The 20,328-nt window shown below is 44.8% G+C and overlaps 1 pseudogene; it reads right to left on the reverse strand.

Moving 5' to 3' along the window:
• The window catches only part of LOC146809881 (uncharacterized), a 102,934-nt pseudogene that overhangs the window by 15,449 nt on the left and 67,157 nt on the right, over nucleotides 1-20,328 (reverse strand).

Here is a 20,328-nt window from a genome sequence, read left to right on the forward strand (position 1 = left end):
AGGAAATGTTAACTTCAGGGGACCCTACTTTGCATCCTCAAGTTCTTCTGTATGCTGGATGGCATCTCTCTGATACTTGGTCCTCCACTGAGCAACCTCCCTGTTGGCCTTGGACATTGCTCGTTGCAGCTCAGCCTCTGTCTCCTGCTCCTCTTCATATTGCTCACGTAGTAAGTCACAGCCATGGCAGGCAGACTTTAACCCATGTGCAAGAGCATTCTTTGCCTGTAAAAATAATGCTCACAGTTAATTAATTGAATTGCTATATGAATGTAGTTCCTCAAAACAAGCTTCCTTATTATTAATGCAGGAAATGTACAGTAGAATATCTGACAAAGTGTTACTCTGATATAGTTATGCATTTATTTAAAATGCAAGATGATTCTATCCAAGACAAATATATTCTTATACACTCAGCTATGTGCCACTATTCTTTCTGGCCACCAGAGAGATTTTTGATTATTTATGAAGAAATTTATGGATGTTGTATTCACCTTTACAAATGATGCCAAATTATTAATTGTATTGTGATTTTAGTAAATTCACTTGTGCTGCTGACTCAACATGAATTTAAGTCCAAATATTGATATGGTTTTTAAGAGAAAATGTTATATTTTTTTATGAAAATAAAGTAAATGTAGAAACACTTAATTGTTTTTGATATATGCAGTGATTACCAGGACAGTTTGGACTTTTTGATCCTTGAAAGCATTTTCACCACTTGTTTACCAATTAATGAGCTCATTTGTTTTTATTGCAATTCTCTGCACAATTTACATTGTGTTTCTTCACTCACTGTACTAAGCACTATGTCATCTACACCACCCATAGCTTAAGCTGGCAAAGGATAACATAGCTGGAATACATCATTTTAACCATTTTTGTAGTCTTGTGTCTCTGTTTCCTTGTTTAACACCAGATTAGATTAATTGCCATTTTCTCAAGAGAAATGTTGATATATACATGTTCTCACATGAATGTCTATAACTGTCTCTTTTGAAACTTGTTTTTCATATGTGTATATTCGTTATTCAAACTAAAATTTTAAAAATGTGTGTGTGGATTTATAGGATGATTGTATGTTCCTTGTCCAAGCTAACACCTTTCATTACTCGTATACTATCAGCCACTCACTATAAGTCCTTCTTCCTCTTCTTCCTCCACTGTATTACTTGCCTTTGAGCTAAATAATTCTCACTGATGAAGTCATGTTTGTGAATTGCCTGTCTGGTTTGTGAGTGACAGGGTCAGGGGTGGCTCCCAGAGGCTGAATGAGTCAGCCCAGGGCTGAATAGGGAAATTCCCCTGCAGATGGGTGGGAGGAGGAGCACCTGGGCCTGCCCCTCTCTCTCAAAGGAAAGAAGAAACCAAGTAAACAGAGGGCTCCAGGACTGGCCAGAACGGTTCTGACTAGGCGAAGGCCCCTCTGCCTTCAGAGGACAAAGGATTTTGGGGTATAAGTATTGGGACACAGACTACAGAAAATTAGATCATCCTGGAATCAAGAAGGAACCTCTGCCAAGGAGAAAACTGGAAGACTGAAGAAGACGGACTGAGCTGCTGTAAGGCTGACCTGCAGTTGCTTTGCTGCCAAGGAGAGGGGGAAGGACTTTGCTGTGTGCTGTGTCCCCTGGCTTGAAGGAATCTCCAAGGGCCTGAGTAGAGCTGGCCTCCTGTTATAGAAGTCCCAGGAACAAAAGGACTTCACCCCCAGCTTCCCCCTGAACTCTACTGTGTGAGTTCTGCCCTTCCTAGAGTGCTTGATCCAATTGTGGGGCCTCTGGGAGTTGTGCCTGCTGTTGGGAAGCTGACCAAGAGAAAAGAAGTAAAAGATCTGTAACTTTTTCACGCACCGCCGGCTTAGTGAGAACATTTCCGTCACCGCGAAGATCGTCGTAGCGCCTGTCGCCGCTGCAACGTCAGCGCCGCGTTCATCTTCCCCCGGAGCGGGAAGATTCCCCTCGCTGCGAGTATCGTCGTAGAGCCTGCTGCCGCTGAGTGAGATCGTCGCACCGCTCGTTAGCGGGCCGCATTTCGTCGCTGCGAACATCGTCGTAGAGCCATCCAAGATCGTCGCACCGCTCGTTAGCGGGCCTTATTTCATCGCTGTGAACATCATAGCAGAAACATTGAAGATCGTCGCATCGTCCCTCAGGAGGCGCATTCATCGACTATTGGTCATTACGCCGTCCGAGCACACGCCTGTGGCTCCACTCCCGTGAATCCCTCCAATTTCTTTACTTGAGATTGTTGAGTCAACTATGACCTGAGTTCATTGAAGGATTGCTTTCTTATATATGTAAAAAAAAAACATTCAAATTTACATAGTCATGGAATTCGGAATGATGACACAGAAAGAATAACACAAGGTAGAGGGGATGAAAGCAAGACAAGATCAAAAACTACCCGAAAGACAACAGATGAGCCCTGAAGAAGTCCTTAAATAGGACGAAACGCGTTGGCTACTAGGAAGAAAGAAATTATAACTCAAAAAATAAAAGAATAAAGGAATATACAAAATACAATTATTGGATGGAATTGTGTGTTTTATACTTTATTGAGTGCGGATCAAATCTTTTATGCACTTGCAGCACCTCTGTGTAGTGTTGAAGGCTCTGCAAGGGGCAGGCCTCACTGTCAAGGCCAGTAAGTGCCAGATAGGGCAGGGTTCTGTGGTGTACTTGGGACACCAGGTAGGGAGCGGCCAGGTGGCGCCCCTCCAAGCGAAGATTGATACCATCCTGGCTTGGGAGCCCCCAAGACCCAGACAGAGGTGAGAGCCTTCCTAGGACTCACCGGGTATGATCGCCGATTTGTCAAGGGATATGGCACCATTGTTGCCCCCTTGACAGAGCTGACTTCAAGGAAGCAGCCCAGGAGAGTGAATTGGACCGATGTCTGTAAAACTGCTTGTGATGCCTTGAAGACTGCCATGTGCACAGCACCGGTGCTCAAGGCGCCTGATTTTTCCAGTGAGTTTGTATTGCAGACAGACGCTTCAGAGCATGGTGTGGGAGTGGTGCTCTCACAGATCAACAACGAGGGCTTGGACCAACCTGTAGCTTTCATTAGTAGGAGGCTACTTCCCAGGAAACAGAGGTGGAGTGCGATTGAAAAGGAAGCTTTTGCTGTGGTCTGGGCTCTGAAGAAGCTGAGGCCCTACTTGTTTGGGACTCACTTCCGGGTTCAGACAGACCACAGGCCCCTCAGATGGTTAATGCAGATGAGGGGTGAGAACCCAAAACTGTTGAGGTGGTCCATCTCCCTACAGGGAATGGACTTTACGGTGGAACACCGTCCCGGTACAGAACACGCCAACGCTGATGGTCTGTCCAAGTTTTTCGGCCTTAGCGATGAGCACTCCCAAGAGGGTGGGTAGTTCTCCCCACTTTCAGCTGGAGGGGACACGTGTTAGACCTGGCATCTTTGGTGTGGTTTCCCCTGACTTTTTGCCTCTACCTCCTGTATTTTTGACGCTGTGCTGGATTTTGTTTTTACTGGTTTAGATGCTTTGGGCACTTTGCCACTGCTGATCAGTTTCAAAGTGCAAGTGCTCCCTAGGTAATTTGTTATATTGATTCGTTATCCATGATTGGTATATTTGTTTCACCTGTTAGCCCCTAGTAAAGTGCACTGTGTGCCAGTGCTGGTGATTCAAATGCTACTAGTGGGCCTGCAGCACTGATTGTGCCACCCACAGGAGTAGCCCTAAAATAGTGTCACAGGCCTGCCACCACAGTGCCTGGGTGCAGTTGCTAACTGTCATGCTGACCTGACCAGTGTCCACACTGGCCAGGCCTAACCCTTCCCTTTTTGTATACATTGAACACCCCTATGGAAGGCTCTAGGTACCCCCTGTGCAGGGTGCAGTGTATGTGAATGGTAGAGCATGTATTGGTGTAGGTGACATGCTCTGGTAGTGAATTACAGCCATTTTCGTTTTTCACTATTGAAAGGCTATCTTGCCCATAGTCTATAATGGGGAATGCTGAGTATAATGTTTACCTGCATATCTTCCCTTAGGAGCAAGATGGAAAATTAACGTCTGGTATCCCTAATCTCAGAATTTAATAACACATCTTTTAGGAAAGATGGTTTTTAAATCCTTTGTGTGAAAACAGCACTTTTAGAAAGTGGCTGTTTCCTTTTCTGCCCTTTCTGTGTGCCTTGGCCTGTTTGTGAATTGACTGTCTGGTTTGTGAGTGACAGGGACAGGGGTGGCTCCCAGAGGCTGAATGAGTCAGCCCAGGGCTGAATAGGGAAATTCCCCTGTAGATGGGTGGGAGGAGTAGCACCTGGGCCTGAATAGGGCTGTTCCTGCCTTCCACAATGCTGGCTCCACCCCCTGCTGGGCGGCTGACGACCCTGCCCCTCTCTCTTAAAGGAAAGAAGAAACCAAGTAAACAGAGTGCTCCAGGACTGGCCAGAACTGGTTCTGACTAGGCCAAGGCCCCTCTGCCTTCAGAGGACAAAGGATTTTTGGGTATAAGTATTGGGGCCCAGACTACAGAAAATTAGATCATCCTGGAATCAAGAAGGAACCTCTGCCAAGGAGAAAGCTGGAAGACTGAAGAAGAAGGACTGACCTGCTGTAAGGCTGACCTGCAGTTGCTTTGCTGCCAAGGAGAGGGGAAGGACTTTGCTGTGTGCTGTGTCCCCTGGCTTGAAGGAATCTCGAAGGACCTGAATAGAGCAGGCCTCCTGTTAAGAAGTCCCAGGAATAAAAGGACTTCACCCCCAGCTTCCCCCTGAACTCTGCTGTGTGAGTTCTGCCCTTCCTAGAGTGCTTGATCCAATTGTGGGGCCTCTGGAAGTGGTGCCTGCTGTTGGGAATCTGACCAAGAGAAAAGAAGTAAAAGAGATGTAACTTTTTCACGCACCACCGGCTTAGCGAGAAAATGTCTGTCGCTGCGAAGATCGTCGCTGCTGCAACATTAACGCCGCGTTCATCTTCGGAGCGCATCGCCCACGGAGCGGGTAGATTCCCCTCGCTGCGAGTATCATCATAGAACCTGCTGCCGCTGAGTGAGATCGTCGCACCGTTCTTTAGCGGGCCGCATTTCGTTGCTGCGAACATCGTCGCAGAGCCATCGAAGATCGTCGCACCACTCCTTTGCGGGCCGTATTTCATCGCTGCAAACATCGTCGCAGAAACATCGAAGATCATCGCATCGTGCCTTTGCGAGTAAATTTCTACCGGAGAAGCTACGCCTTGGACTCCATACAAGTATCGCCTCACTCCCCATACAGGGCGGATTCGTCGCACACGCCCGCTGCGTGAAGCGGGGTTGTCGCATCGCCTCCCCAGGGTCTCAGGACTGACGCTGTTGCTTGTTTTTCAACGCCTGAGGGCTACTAGGAACTTTTATCTCATCACCAGGTACTGTTGGCTAAAATCGACACTAATGTGGATTATTTTGTCGCTAAGCTAAGAACTCTTTTGAAGCCATATTCTTGAACTGTATATGTTGGATTTTTGTCATTTTGGTCTTGTGTAGTTTATATAAAAGTACTTTATTTATCTACACTGGTGTGGAGTCCATTTGTGGTGTTTTCACTGTGTTACTGTGAGTGTTGGTACAAATACTTTACACATTGCCTTTAATAAGCCTGTCTGCTCATGCCAAGCTACCAAGGGGGTGAGCAGGGGTTATCTAAAGAGTGTATCTCCCTTACCCTGACTAGAAGTAAGGGTCCCTATTTGGACAGTGGTACCTACCTCTGCCAGCTAGAGACCCCCAGATCTAACAATATGGATCAAAGCAAACACAGGGAGATGATGGACGGAGCACTGAAACTCCTCAGACAACCACCCCCAGTCACAGATCTGGATTGAATCCATCATCATTCTTTAATTCACTTTCCCACCTCAGTTCAGACCCAGCTATATGCAAATCAGTCCTGACCCTATGCCTCATTGGAACAGTCCTGCCCGAACTGCAAAACCTGCCCTGAACCGGAAAGAAGCATCCTGGACCGGTTTCTGGGTAACACCCTTCATCAACCAGGCTAGCTTGAATCCAGTGGCAAAGTGAGCAAGGGACCCACGTCTGGGCATACCCTGCCAACTTAGGGCGAAAAAAGCAAACACAAGGAGATGGCAGTTCGGGCTGGACTGTTCCCATTGGGCACAGGGTCAAGACTGATTTGCATATGGCTGAGTTCAAACTGGAAAGGCATGGGGAGCAAAAAAAACAACGGATTTAGGCCCAGATCTCTGTACTGGGGTGAATGTACGACATTGTTCTGCATTCTGTCCATCAATTGTTCTGTTTGCTTTAATATATGGATCATCTTTTAATTGTGATGGACTTCTCAGAAATGCTGTGTATTTATGCCCTTATAGTGATCTTCTGGTTTAAGTGCGGCCCTTTTCTTTGTTTAAATCGCCCTACTATTCATTTGCGATATTATTCTTTTGGAACAATTTAAGCTATGTGGGGCCATATTATCAAGAACGGCGCAAACATTATCGCTGCTTTAGCGACAGGAAACTGCAGCTAAAGCGGCAATAAGGGGCTTGATAATATACCCTAGAGAATTCCAATAGAAGCCCATGTTCGATGTCCTTGACACCAGAACCTGGGCTTCTATTGGAATTCTCTAGGGCATATTATCAAGCCCCTTATCGCCGTTCTTGATAATATGGCCCGTGGTGTGTTATTAATTGAAAACCTGCTTGATCACTTTTTCTACTCACTTTACTCCAGGAGTATGCTTGTCACAGATCGTTTGGTCAGTTTTGACCTTTTTCAATCACATCCACCCTCTCGAAAGCAAAAGGCCCTCGCTTTGCAAATGGGTACCAAACGCTCAAGGGAGATTATTCAGTTTAATGAGGCCACCCTCTAAAATTTCGGAGTTGCAGGTCAACGGAGAAGCTGGGCATAGTCAAACGATGTCCATTTCATACTTGTACATTTCTGTTATTAGGAGGTTTGGAAGGGCCAAATTATGCAGCAGGGTTGAGTAAATTATGCTGCAAGAAAAGACCGCTTATGTGGCACAATGCAACACATTTTGTGATGGTATTACTTTGTTACTTTGTCACTTTTACACTGTCTGAGCATTGGTTGCACCTAACTAGTACCAGTTTAACACTTAAATTGCAATAAGCAACAGAAAGGTTGCCATTTGAGCTTTTCAAAGGGCCTTCCGCTGCACAGCAACATGCATGCATCACTGTGTGTTTTTTACTAACTTTTGAACGGTTTGATCCAGAAACAAAAAAAAATGATTACAATCTGCAAATTAACGAGCAGATGGTGGATTTTATGGCAAATCTACAAGTCTATAGCCTAGTTAGGAGATGGTCTAACCTGCAAGCTCCACTTGGTATTGGGCCTCGTCCCCAGCCATCATAATAGGACTGAACAATAACTGGTGTCTGTATGGTGCTGCTTACCCTGGTGCTATGGACCAGTAACTCGTCATTTAGGGCAACTGTACTAATAAGTCACATTCACACATTTAGTACTTCACTACAATCTTTAAATCCATGTTATCACAGTAGAATTAAACGGATATGACACTTAAATGGATACTAACCTGCGCATGTCTCCTTTTGGTTACCAGAACCCTTCCCACATTTACTTCTTATGCTATTGGACCTAATTATTGTACTGTGATATAGCCCTGTACTACTTCATACAATGACATCTCAGTGAACTGTACTCCCTATGCCTTTACATTGACTGGCATTCATGACTTGGAGGCGACACTGCATATGTTTGAGGGTTTTCACCGCCACCTGTTTTTGCTGTGTCATGTCGGCTTCTCGCCAGATGACGGTGTAAAGAAAACCGATCACTTGTGACACAGAGATATTGTTGTCATGTCTGCGCTCCCCTGTAAATGCGGGGACAGGTTGTTTTGACTGAGTTTTTTAAGACCCAAACCATACCTGCCAACAGTTTCGAACAAAAAAGTGGGTGATTTTGAAAACAAATTCTTTTTTTTTTCCATTGACTGATAATGAAGCAGAGGCAATTTTAAGCGAGAACACACAAATTAAACCATGCTTGTGCCATTTTAGAGCTCGAAAATTGTGAACTCCTGCCTGAACCGTGTCTAGTGTGTTTGCTAGTCTGGTGCAGTAGGCGACCGGCGCGGTTGCATCAACAAAGGGAGTAATGGCATTGCTGGCCCCATCGCATGTGTGACGTCATGGCCCTCTCCGAGCCTTAGGCAGTCCTACACCTTCCACCAAGCCCCTGCTCCTATTTATAAGTCACTGCCTCCTCCAGCGACCTTGACAGAGTGTAGAGGAAATAACAGGAACTTCAAAGTAGTCTTGAGAAAGGAGTTTATTAGGAAATAACTCCACCCAACGCACGGAGCATCTGTCCAGATAGAAGCACGAACGGCAACTAACTAACACCGTTCGAACCTCCACTGAGCGAACCCTCCATGCGTGAGCCACATTTCAAACCAATACAAAGTACACACATATTCGACAGGCATCACGCGATACTCGTGCGATGTCAACTTACCACTTCACCACCTTCCCCCTTACACAGAAATGGAAGACAAGAAATTACAGAACACATCTAATAATAAAAATACATAGTCATATATAAAAAACGTAATATCTAATAAAACCATCAAATTTCCTTGGAGTCTTAATAGCACGACCACAAGAAGAACTTCCATTCACATTGTGAGAATTCGAAGTTCCATCTGAAGAAACATGATCACCTGAAACAGAATATGTAGAGGAAGTAGATGGTGACAGGAGTGATTCAGCATCTTTCTTTACTGAATCTAACCAATGACCCCAATCAAGATCTTCTTCTATCTTTCCTCGTCTATTCTGCATAATTTCCACTTGTTGTGGAGATACCTTGACAAGTTGTCTCTGTTCCACCAACCTTTCTTTTCAATAAAAGCAGCTCCCTTACTGACCTTGACTACTTGAACTGGATCTAAGAATTTTGATTCCCCTTTCCTTACTTTTTTGATTAAAACCCAGTCCCACACCCGGACATCCTTACTATGAGAACTGAATTTGTTATCAAAATTAATTTTCATTTGAATCTGTTTGGCATTTACTCTTTCGGTTACTTCCTTAAAGTTGACCTTATTCTCTCCAGATATATCTCGTAGCCATGTTGGAAATAAAACAGTATGTGCCTCTCTCCCTCTCAACAAAGTAAAAGGTGAAACCCCTGTGGTACAGTGTGGTGAAGTGTTATAGCTCCAAACTTTTTATTTTAATAAACTCTACTACCTTGAGATTGGAAGCCAAAGCTGTTTGTATCCCTTCTTTGATCACTTTATTTCCTCTTTCTACCAAACCATTCAATGATGGGGAATACAAAGAAACCTTAAGTTGTTTAATGTCTAACTCTTTTAAAAATTTACACATCTTCTCTGATACAAAATGTGTACCGTTATCCGTAACAATAACTTTAGGTGAACCTTCTAAATAGAATACTTTACTCAAAAATGATATAGTTGACTCAGTATCGTGAGTTTCCACAAAATCATAGTACATCCAATTGGAGAAGTAGTAAAAAACTAAGATAATATATTTACTATCCTGATCCAGTATGGAATAAGAACCCGAAAAATCTAGACCAATCTTCTCCGATGGAGCATGTGGAAACTCTGTGGGGTGTAATGGAACCTTCACTGTATGCCAATGCTTATCTGATAAAAGACATTCTGGACACTTATCAATTGTCTTCCTAACCTGAGTGTCCATAAAAGGACACCAGTAGTGTTGCTTTGTTTTCATAATAGTTTTAGTGACTCACCAATGTCCCTGATGTGCTTTGTCCACAATTAAACAACGCAAACTTAATGGAGGAACAAATTTGTCCCCCCTGCAGATGATATTGTTCTCCACCGAAAGTTCATCAGAAACTTGAGCAAACACACATAAATAACCATTTAAACATCTTGTCTCAGGCCAACAATGAGTGGTATAATCCATTACTTTTTGCAGAACTACATCACCCTCACAAGCTGATTTCCAATCCTTTTCCGACAATACCGTATCATATTCATTAACTGCATCCACAACCGCCACACACTCAATGTCTTCTGTAGAAATATCCTCATCATCATCTTTATGTATGGATAACCTTGAAAGGCAGTCCGCACGGAAATTCTTTCCGCTCTGAATGTGTTTTACATCAAAATTGATCACTTTTAGCTTGGAAACTAACCTCATCAACCTGGCAGACATATTGGAAGAGTTTACTCTATTGAAAATATAAATTAAGGGTTTGTGATTGGTCAGTCGTAAAAATGGAATGGAAGTCGTAAAAATGTGTATGCCCCGAAGGGGGTCACGAATGTTGTTAATTCTTGTGAATCTGTCATCAAAGCGACTTGATGGTAAGCTGACCTTAAGTCTATCAGAGAAAACCATTTGGCCCCTCCCAGATTCGCCAATAACTCATGAATCTTAGGCAGTGGGTGGCAATCCACAATTATATTTTTGTTCAAGGCGCGCAAGTCTACGCAACGCCAAATTTCGCCAGACTTTTTGCGGGCAACAACAATGGGTGCCACCCACTGTGAAGAATCAGTAGTTTTTATAATGCCTTGATCACAAAAAAAATTTTAAGTCTTTTCCAATACACTTCTCACACTTAATGGTACAGAACGTACTTTGTGTGAAACAGGCTGGGCTCCAGGTACTAATCTGATGTGATGTTCTATACCTTTAACACAACCTACTGTTTCACTGAACACAGATTTAAATTCAGAGATTATTTCCTTTAGCATGTTAGTATCTGTTTGTGGCATATTGCAATCAATGTTACACACTGGTAAATCTCCCACTTTAATTGGATTCTCATCCCCAGGCACTAAGTATAAGCCCATACGAGCAAGGTCTTTCCATCCAATGATATTCTTTCCCTTTTCTGCTACGTATATCTTTGTCATTGTTTCTCTACCTAGGCATTGTACTAAACCAGTAAAAAATCCAATCATATTTATGGCTTTTTCACCAAATGCCTTTGGATTTACGTCAGACTGTAACAATTTTACTCTATTGTTCCACAATTCATCAAAGGTAGTATCCCTCAGAATCGTTATCGGCGAACCAGAATCCGCCATCACCTGGAGAGAAACATTATCTATTGTAGCAAAACACAACGGGCCTTTTATAGAATTTGTTTCAATTTCACATTCTAGAGTTACAATTATATTATTAAGAGAATTACTACATGTGTCTACATCTAAATCAATACTGTTCACATTAAATGATCTTTTAGCATTTCTGCATACCCCTTGGAAATGCCCCATCTTTTTACAAATTACATAACGTTTGTTAATGGCGGGGCAACTTGGAGAATTGCCAATGTGGTTTTTGGACCCACACCTATAACAAAACAAAGTTTGTTTCCTTTGAATAAATTTAACATTTTTGCTCTTAACATTCACAGCGCATATAGAATTATCTTGTTCACCCTCAGGTGATGAAATGACATTAACTCCGCATTTAGGGTCTTCCTGCATGGCTTTGCAAGAGATAGCAGAACGTTCGATACTAAGTGCCAGTTCAATCACCTCATCTAAAGAAGGGTTTCTGCACCCTAAGATCCTTTTTTTGATCTTACGTGATGCACAATTAAAGACAAACTGATCCCTTATATAATTGTCCGCTAATGGTCGAAAAACACATGTAGTTGCTAATACTCTGAGTGCAGATATATATTCTTCTACCTTCTCTTCTTCTTTTTGTTTTCTTTTATAAAAATGATGCAGCTCCAGCATAATATTAGGTTCCTCGGAAAACTATTTTTTAAGGCGTGCGACTGCTTCCAAATAGACACTCCACTGTCCATCACCAAAGTGAGATGCCTGAGGTGGAATAGGCACAATACTATCGAAAATCCTTTGATCAGCTTAGCCCAGACATCCAAATAACAAAGCAAACTTACGAGCAGGTGAATGATTCACAGCATCGATAGCAACTAGGTGATTTTCAAAACGTCTGCACCATTCTGACCAAATAACTGCAGGACTTCCTGGGTTACTTAGGAATGGGGGAGGTTGTGTTATCTACTGAACATTAGCCATTAGAATTTTAATAGGCTAAAATAAAAATTACAAATCCAAAATTAAAAATAAAAGCGTGCGTGTCGCTGAAGATTCATACCAAAACACACAACGTCCCCCTGTAAAATAATCAAAATGAACAGGATCTTCTGTAAAAATTATGCTGGTTGGATGCTGATAAAGTTGAGAAACTCTCTTTTTTTTTTTAAACCGAGAATATAACTGTAGCGTGCGCATCGCTGAAGACGGACGCGCTGAATTTAAATCAGTATTTGTTTAGCGTGCGCGTCGCTGAAATGGTAGCTTAATGCGCTGTCAAACTATAAATCAATAGGTGAAAGAACAAAAGCGGCGCTGCGTAGAATAATGGTGATACAATGTATCCATCCGTGGTTGACTTCAACAAAGATGGCGCTGTGTAACGTGAAAACGTCAGCGTGTGCGGTGCTTCCAAATACAAGCAGTCAGTGTTTCAATGGGAACACAGTTTAAGTAAGATGGCGCTGCGTAGCATAGAAACGTCAGTGCGTGAAGTCTATGCACTCGGGCCAATTAACTTCTCGCAAGGCAGAGCGCGGGCCAATAGGAGGTCTGTGGATAACCAAAATTCACGTACCTTTGCTGGGTCTCACCCTTATTATCGTCGCTGCCGGAATCCGACCGGAGATCATTAACGTTCACCGGATTTAAGGAGATGGCGATTGGAAGAAGAAGGGTTGACGGTTACGGCATGAACTTGAAAATAGAGGTAATCTTCGGTGTGGGTGTGTGGGCGGAGTGACTACCGATCGTCGCCAAATGTAGAGGAAATAACAGGAACTCCAATGTAGTCTTGAGAAAGGAGTTTATTAGGAAACAACTCCACCCAATGCACGGAGCATCCGTCCAGATAGAAGCATGAACGGCAACTAACACCGTTTGAACCTCCACTGAGCGAACCCTCCATGCGTGAGACACATTTCAAACCAATACAAAACACACATATTCGACAGGCATCGGGCGATACTCGCGTGATGTCCACTTACCACTATACAGAGTGAAATCCTATGGGAGTCTTACATGAGAAACCGTTTTTGATGCAGGGCAGCCTGCCGGGCCTGCAATAAGGAGGACATGTTGAGTACAGATGAGACCCGAGGCTGCCAGTTAACAGGCACTGTGGGCCTTCTGGTCTAGTCCGGAATGCTGGTGAGCCAGGTAGGCGCGTATATATATTTTTTATTGAGTTTTTTTTTATATAGAACAAACTAGACCCGAGACATCGGGTATCAGAGCGCTTTCCTTTACATGAGCAAAAGTATCTCAGGCGCTTGATAATACAGTCACAAGTGTGTAAATATTGTGCCAATAGTGATGGTGAATTTTGAGTGTATATGTTCTAGAGAATTCTAGGACAAGAAACTGTTGTTTGGGGTAGTTAGCAGTACAGAATATGTATGCTGTATTTCAAGGTGAACGTTCGAGGGGCAGTGATCCCAACGTAGTGTTTTGGTGGGAATACCAAATGTACCACATCTTGACCCTGTTCTGCGCCTAGGACCTTGATCGTTACAGTTTAGCTGCATTTCTAAAGTGTTGGAAGGATGGTTCATTTATGCCCTCCCCTGGGTTTTGTTTTCGTGTTGGTATCTGTTTGCAGTAAATTGAGAACTTGTTAAACCTCGCGCTTCTAATCTAGAAAAGCTCCGACCAACGATCCGTAATCGGCCCCCAAGTGTAGGGTGAAAGAGGTCCTTATTACAAAGTCACATTCCTAACTTTAGTACTCCTAAATGCCTTCTGTGAATACCGAAAGTCTTAAAGTTATGATTTTTCTCAGTTTAGGAGTAGTAAAGTTTGGACACCTAACTTTAGGACTCCTAAATGCCTTCTGTGAATACCGAAAGTCTTAAAGTTAGTATTTTTCTCAGTTTAGGAGTAGTAAAGTTAGGACTCCTAAATGCCTTCTGTGAATACCGAAAGTCTTAAAGTTAGGATTTTTCTCAGTTTACCACAGCAAACAAGCAATCTTATGCCAAAGGGGCACATGTCTGTGTTTTGTGTTTTACTCATAGAAGACGCAATGAAATTAAGGGCAGTATTTCTAATGGGAAGGAACCCGTTTTAAGTCATGATGAATGAACACTGACATATGCAGGTGTACCCTCATGGCCAACACCGTACTGAGAATCTTATAATCCAGATTCACCATTGAAAGATGCCTATGTGAGGCTCTGTCAGCTGGGTACCTATGTTGCAGCCCTTAGCTCAGTGGTTCGGACCCTGTTGCTTGCCCTGTAGAGTTCTCAATAATAATCAAAGAAGGCTAAATCTGGGTGAAGGCTGCACTGCCACTGTCTTATCTAATCAGCCTTCAAAGAAACCATCACTTCTTTTAGAGATTCTTTAAATACTGGATCCTCCAGTGCAGTGCATAGGAGCTGCCATGTTGGTACTGGTGCGGACTGCCTGCCACATTCGATCTTCATTATTAGCAAGATGAGTATTTCTTATGCATCCTAGGCATCTGCCTCCAGTGTAGTGTTGGCCAGTGGGGGCAGCAGCCTATGCCATTTAATATTTAGCACAAAGTTGGTGTTCCCTCCGAGAATGATGGAAACTTAAGGCCCCTTCAAAGAAGTGAAGCTGATCAAAGCTGGGGAATGCAGAATACCCAGAACCACATCCAGGATCTCTAATCTGCCACGGACCAGCACTTACATCCCTTGCCTGCCGTCGAACTCTGGGACCTACTCGACACCGCATCACCGGACGTCGCCCTCCTCACCGAGACCTGGATGAATGAAGCCTCCTCGCCAGACATCGCCATAGCCATCCCAGATGGGTACAAGATCACCCGCAGAGACCGCACCAACAGGGCCGGAGGAGGAATCGCCATCGTCCACAAAAACACCATCAGGGTCTCAACAAACACCAACGACACCCTCAGCACCGCCGAACACATGCACTTCTAAATCCACACGGACCCCAACACCACCCTAAGAGGCACCCTCGTCTACAGACTGCCAGGACCCTGGCCTCAATTCTGTGACTCCATCGCCGACATCATCAGCACGCACGCGCTGACCTCCACCGACTACATCCTCCTCGGAGACCTGAACTATCATCTGGAGAACAACAACGACAACAACTCCTCCACCCTGATCGCCAACCTCGCCAACCTCGGACTGAAACAGCTCATCACGACGCCGACCCACATCGCCGGCCACACGCTAGATGCCATCTTCTCCTCAAGCCCCCACGTCACCTTCAGCCACGCCTTCGAGCTCACCTGGACAGACCACCACTGCATCCACTTCTCCTTCCAAAAACCCCTCACACACCACCGCACCCTACAGACCCCCCGCCGCTGCTGGGGCAAAGTCACTGAAGAACAACTACAGACAAGCCTCGCACTCAACCCTCCGACTAACCCCAACAACCACGATGAGGGTGCCCTCACCCTCAAACGCTGGATGAACGACTGCGCCAACACAGTAGCCCCGCTGAAAAAACCCACCAACAGATACACCATCAAAAGAGTCAGCTGGTTCACCCCGGAACTCCTCAACTCAAAGCGCACCTGCCGGAAATTGGAGAACATATGGCACAGCGACAAGACGCCAGACAGCCGCGCTGCCCACAAAGACGCCATCCGCAACCACCACCACCTCATCAGGACCGCCAAAAGGGCCTCCTTCACAGACCGCCTTGACAACAACACCCACAACAGCAAGGAGCTCTTCACCATCGTGAAGGAATTCTCCAACGACATCCCACCATCGCAAGCCTTGTGCGACTCCCTCGCCACCTTCTTTCACCGGAAAATCACCGACATCCATGACAGTTTCAAACCCTGGACGACCCCTGCAGACCTCGCCGCAACGGGCCCACCGCACCCCACTCCCCACGACACCCTGACAACCTGGGCCAACCTGAGCATCGAGGACACAATCAAGACCATGGCACAATCCTCTCCGGATCCCCGTCCTACCCGCTCCCACACCACATCTTCAACAAAGCCAGCAATTCCATCGCACCCCACCTGCACAAAATCATCAACCTCTCCTTCGAGATCGCCACCTTCCCTGAGAACTGGAAGCACGCAGAGATCAACGCCCTACTGAAGAAACCCAAGGCGGATCCGAGCGACCTCAAGAACTTCCGACCCATCTCCCTGCTTCCGTTCCCAGCATAGGTCATCGAGAAGATAGTTAACACCCAGCTCACCCGTCACCTCAAAGACAACAACATCCTGGACCCTTCCCAATCAGGATTTCGCAGCAACCACCGCACCGACACCGCCCTCATCGCCGCCACAGACGACATCAGGATCCTTCTAGACAACGGCGAGACGGCGGCCCTAATCCTCCTTGATCTCTCCGCCGCTTTCGACACCGTCTGCCACCACACACTACGCACGCAAGTCCAAGACGCAGGGATCTGGGAGAAGGTATTGGACTGGACCACCTCCTTCTTCTCCGGCATAACTCAGAGAGTCCGCCTCCCCCCGTTCTGGTCCGAGGCCTCCGAGATCATCTGCGGCGTCCATCAAGGATCTTCCCTCAGCCCGGCACTGTTCAACGTCTACATGGCACCACTAGCATGCATCGCCCAACAGCACGACCTCAACATAATCTCCTACGCCGACGACACGCAGCTGATCCTCTCCCTCACCAAGAAGACAAAAGCCCCAGCACACATTTGATATAACGAGATGACAGCTTTCGCAATCGTATGTCATAAAGTACAGGAAACCTTGAAATATATTTTCTCTTGTCCTTTATTCTTCTTTTTTGGATCCTTAGATTTCAGTATTCTAATACAAGTTACAAGCCACACAGGTAATAAGCCAACATGTGTTTCGTTAACTAGGGGCGACTTATATTCATGTATACTACAGCAGTATACTTAACAAGAAGGGAAGGATTCTATCGATTCTCAGCCCCCCCATTTCCTCATTTTTCTGACAGACGGCATTCTTAAATTTAGGCTGTACTTAGTGTTTCTCTCTTACTCTTAATTAAGGGGATTTTTCCTAATATCAGCACTGAGAAGACTATATTTATGCACCAGACGATATTCTTACCCTTGTTAGCGCATTCCTATGTTATATTAGATTAATGCTGAGCGGAGGGACTACATTTTGGTCTCGGCCGCCTTACACTTACTACCCCTCCTTGTTTCAGGCGTTATACTGCTGTTTGTCTTCTCACTCTTTGACTATGGTTTTCTAACGATTGCGCTATTTCCGTTTGTGGTCCTTTACCGTCCACTTTGATTCTTTTTCCTTTCAACTGCAAACCTAGTTTTTAGTTAATATTAGGACGTATTTCCAACAAATTTAAAATGACAGGGATCTTTCTTTTACTCGAACCAGGTTCTACTCACCAACAGTATTAGGTCCTTTTTCCACATCTTTTCTTATCTTGACAGGCACCAGACCAGATTGGGGTTCTGGATTTTGACTCTGAGGCCTAACTATTTACCCAAAGAGCGTGTGGGTTGGAATTATCACCACACCTAAAGTATGTATTTATACAGCTAATCACTATTACTAATTTGTTGCTAATAACTTGCAGTATGGATTCCCTTAGCGATGTCCCTTTAAATGCTGCCTTTCCTTGTTTATTTTTTTTAGAAAGAACTTTACACTGAACGCTTACTCTAGTGATGCACGAACCTTTTCAATCACGAGTTGTTCCTCACGGTCTGCCTTTAGTAAAATGGAAGTTGCATAAGGAGATTGGGACTGTAAACACACAGTATGATGTGATTCTCACTTACACACACACCCTTATCACGCCACATTGTATATGTTGTCACTCTACTGATAGTGTCAGGTTTCTATACCTTTCACTTTTTGCTTTTTGTTTTTTTCGGTTTCACGCACCATGTCTCATATTTCTGGATCTTGGGTCTGAGTTTTGTATTATTATATCTTACTATTTGTTTCGCAATTAATGTGCTTACTGATTATGCATTTTTACACTTTTATATTTAGCCTTGAAAAAGTCACGGGGTAATCCCTCTCTGGCGAAGAAACACGCGTTGGCTTATTACCTGTGTGGCTTGTAACCTGTATTAGAATACTGAAATCTAAGAATCCAAAAAAAGAAGAATAAAGGACAATAGAAAATATATTTAAAGATTTCCTGTACTTTATGACATATGATTGCGAAAGCTGTCATCTCATTATATCAAATGTGTGCTGGGGCTTTTGTCTTTTTGTATTGAAAAATGTGGCTGTTGTTTCATTTAACCTGGGAAGGCTAGTGGTTCTCCCCACCTTTCAGCACCATCAAAACACTCAGTATTTCTAATCCAGATAGGGAGTGAATTTACCCTTGGAGCGCCATCACCCTCAAATAGCATACCACTGTCCAATAAGTAAGTTTCGATCTCTCCCTCACCAAGGACCCTCACACCGCCAAATCCAACCTCCACCAGGCAATTAAGGCAATCGCAGACTGGATGAAGGAATGCCAACTTAAGCTGAACTCAGACAACACGGAGATCCTCATCCTCGGGTCCAACCCCTCAGCATGGGACGACTCATGGTGGTCCCGCATCACTGGGGACCCCCCTGGCCCCCTTCGACCACGCACGCAACCTGGGAATCATCCTCAACTCAAAACTCACCATGACCAAACAAGTCAACGCAGTCTCCTCCACCTGCTTCAACACCCTCCGCATGCTCCGCAAGATCTACAGATGGATCTTGACAAACACGAGGAAAACAGTCACCCAGGCCCTAGTCAGCAGCAGACTTGACTAAGGAAACGCCCTCTACGCCGGAGCCTCGACAAAGCTCATCAACAGACTGCAGGGAATCCAGAACACCTCTGCACACCTGATCCTCGACGTCCCACGCCGCGACCACATCACCCCCCACCTGAGGAACCTGCACTGGCTCCCCGTCGACAGGAGAATCTCCTTCAAGCTCCTGATCCACACACACAGGGCACTCCACAAGACCGGACCAGCCTATCTCAACAGTCTACTCTCCTTCTACGTACCCAACAGGAAACTCCGCTCTGCTGACCACGCCCTGGCCACGGTCCCATGCATCCGTAGAACAACTTCCGGAGGCAGGTCCTTCTCCCACCGCGCCACCAGGACCTGGAACACCCTCTGCCTCTACCTACGACAAACCGAAGACCTGCTGACTTTCAGGAGACAACTCAAGACCTGACTCTTCGACCAGTAGCAACAGCACCCCCCCCCCAGCTCCTTGAAACCCTTACGGGTATGTAGTGCGCTTTACAAATTACATGATTGATTGATTGATTGATGCCCACCTGAATGGGCACAAAGAAGAACTAAGTTCTATCCCAGATCAATACTCTGAGAACTCTGTAGCAAACAGTTGCACCCTTCCACTGCAATCAGGGGATTTTCCTGGAGGGAAATTGTGTAACCCCCTCCGTTTTCAGGTAACTGTGTATTTTTGAAAACATGTCCCATGTTCCTAACATTCCATGTTAGAAATGTATAGTTATTTATTACTAAATGATTACAAAAAGGTCCTCCTAGCTGATAATTTAGAAATTCTGTGGGGTGTAGAAAATATCAAAAGGTACTGGAGTTTTCAGGACCGAAAGCCCTCACCCACACAATGGGTGGCATGCTTCCTTATTGTGCCCCTCCTGGCACTGGTCTGAAAGACCAAGGTGCGAGTTACTAACCTGGTGTTGGGGTGCTGAGGTATTGAGGTGTTTTTAGAATTGAAAGCAGGAGGCACACAACTGCATCTCCACTCTCCACTATGGTGTGGAGGTAGAGCATCTTCTTGACAGGATGTTTGGTGAGAGTTGTGCGTTGATTAAACTTCATAGGACCCTGTCAGCTGCACACACAAAGGTACCTGACACCAGGCCTGCCCTTGCCTTTGTCCCTCTCTACCATTTGGATCCGAACCCAGGGGAAGGGGAAAAGCATTTGCAATGCAATAGGTCTCTCATTCGCGAGAGCTTGAGCTATTGGCATTGTAAATGGCACTGCCTTTTATTTATGCGTTTTGAAAACCTACAAGCGGTGCGTAAACACGTACTTTGTACTTATAGTCCTTGCTCACAAGAAGCACGGCTGGCAGTAAAACAGGCACAGTTACTGCCAGCCTTGCTTCTCGTAAGGAATGACTATAAGTACAAAGTGCATATTTATTAACCGTTTCCAGGTTTTCAAAATACCTAAATAAAAAGCATTGCCAATTACAACGCCAATAGATCAAGCTCCCACAAATGCGAGATCTATTGCATTGCAAGTGCTTGTTTATTGAGCATTCGGGAATGCTATGAAAGAGCAGAAAAAGAGGAAAGACTACTAAAC

This window comes from Triturus cristatus, chromosome 7 (genome assembly GCF_964204655.1).
Source record: "Triturus cristatus chromosome 7, aTriCri1.1, whole genome shotgun sequence".
Taxonomy (NCBI): Eukaryota; Metazoa; Chordata; class Amphibia; order Caudata; family Salamandridae; genus Triturus; species Triturus cristatus.